Below are 1,950 nucleotides of genomic sequence, written 5' to 3'. Positions count from 1 at the left end.
CCGGCGGTTCTGCCGCCTGGACGATGTCTCGGCCCAGTACTGGTCTCGCTCGGGGCTGCCCTCGGCCAGCTCCCTGGACAACCCCGCCTTCAGCAACTCAGAGGAGCTGCTGCACCTCCAGATCCTGGACAACGGTTTCTGCAGCTGCCAGGAGGACTCCGGTGTCCCCGACGGTGCCAAGTGTGCCCGCCCGCCCTACCGGCCCAGGTAGGGGTGGTTTGCCGAGCCCGTGTAGCCGGGCCTGGCCTTTGGCTTGCTCGGTGGGCTGGGGTGATGCAGGGCAGGGAGGGGTTTGGGGCACACAGGCAATCCTGGCACCACTGATTTGCAGCCCCTGCCCTGTGCTCATCGACAGTGCTGGGAGCTCTTACACCCCCCAGCCTTTAGAGTCCATGGAGCAATGCCTGGTTTTTTGTCCCCATGTGAGGAACTGTGTGTGCTGGGACTGCTGTAACAGAGGAGGGTTCACATCTGCGGGAAACTGTGGCTCTGTGTGCTCATGGGAAAGTCTAATCAGCTTCCAGGGGTGTCTGTGGAAAAAGGGCCCTGGAAGTTTCCAATTCCACTGGCAAAGGCACAACAGCCAGGGACGCCTCCCCAAGTGCTCCCTTGGCTGTGGGGCCGAGCCCGGCACCGCCCGTGCTGCGAGTACATTGTCCCTGGAGCACGACACCAGCACAGGGTCCTGCTCCTCTGTCCCCCGTCTGCTTTCCCAGCACCAGCCCAGCTCTTACCCCTGCCTCCCCCATCTCTTAATTACCCATGGATTCTTTTCTCAGCTTCCATTACGACTGGGACACCAGTTCCAGCAGCATGAATGACCCCATGGTGGACTCGGGCAAAGCCAGTGATATCTCTGTGTCCAGCTGGCCCATGGAGCCCATGCAGTGGGCTCCATTCCCTCTCCTCCACCAGCTTTCCAGGCAGCGACCGGTGAGCAGGGGGGACCAGGGGAGGGCTGAAGGGCAGGAATGCAGGAGAGGTGCAGGGGCCACATCTTTCTCACCCCAGCCTGGGAGGGTGAGATCAGGGAAGTGCTGGGAGCCATCCCTGCTGGGGGCAGCAGCCCCACTGTGGGGCATGAGCTGAGTTCACTCTCTGCAGCACAAGGCCCGTCGGCCACACTCGTTCTGCGAGGGGCTGGAGCTGGGCACCCTGGAGCGGAGCTGGACGGCCTGAGGCCACGGACAACAGATGGGCAACAAGGTTCAGCTTTAAAACCAACCACATTTTATTTCCACGTAACGAGCTCAGTGAAGGAATTCCACACACTTGGACAATACAATCAACGCGGGTGTGATGTCAGTGATGTCAGTCCCTGTGTGGCAGAGGCCCAGTGAGCCCCTGCCCGCGGGTTCCTGTTCGGACCCAGCCTTGGAAGCTCTGGCTGGGACTGCGGACTCCAGAGCAAGCGGATACAGAGAAGTGTCAGGACACACAGTGCTGGCATCCACCAGGTCATGACTTACGGGGGCAGTCTGGGAAGAAAGGCCGCCAGCGTCCGGAGGGCACGTCACACTATGGCCACACAGGCTCTGCCCTACGGCCACCGCAGGACAAGCTCAGCCATGCGGAAGGGAGACACAAGAAAGCGCTGCTGCGTCGTTCATCATGATTCATGTCAATGAGGTATAAACACCAGGATGTTGTAAGCATTAAAGTTTATTTTCCAAAATGCTCTCCTTATTCACACGTGTCCTCTGGAGCATCGAGCCGGGCACAAATGGTGGGGGCTGGAAATGGGGCGTTGTACGGAGGGCGAGGGCAACGGGGTCCCAAAGGTGCTCGGATAGAAAAGGAAAAGCAAGCTGCAGTTCTACACTTAGACTCTCATAGTCTCAGAGGGGGCACGCTGAGGGAGATTTTTGCTAGAATAAAATGCAGATCTCTCTTCATAAAAAAATCAGTTTGCTAAAAGAAAACTCAACCTATGGGAATACAGAGCTATCG

The 1,950-nt window shown here is 58.5% G+C and overlaps 1 protein-coding gene across 5 annotated transcripts in view; it reads right to left on the bottom strand.

The window, feature by feature from the left end:
- Positions 1-1,207: 1,207 nt before the first annotated feature.
- The window catches only part of TNRC6A (trinucleotide repeat containing adaptor 6A), a 42,587-nt gene continuing 41,844 nt past the window's right edge, over positions 1,208-1,950 (bottom strand). For all 5 annotated transcript variants that reach the window (XM_018086379.2, XM_018086387.2, XM_018086388.2 and 2 more), the window contains one exon: positions 1,208-1,950. This exon is cut by the window's right edge and continues 2,003 nt beyond it. The gene's annotated coding sequence lies outside the window, so the exon portion shown is untranslated.

This window comes from Manacus vitellinus, unplaced genomic scaffold (genome assembly GCF_001715985.3).
Source record: "Manacus vitellinus isolate BGI_N305 unplaced genomic scaffold, ASM171598v3 scaffold_93_pilon, whole genome shotgun sequence".
Lineage (NCBI taxonomy): Eukaryota > Metazoa > Chordata > Aves > Passeriformes > Pipridae > Manacus > Manacus vitellinus.
Note: the sequence above shows the minus strand (reverse complement) of the source record. Positions and strands in the feature narration are given on the sequence as shown.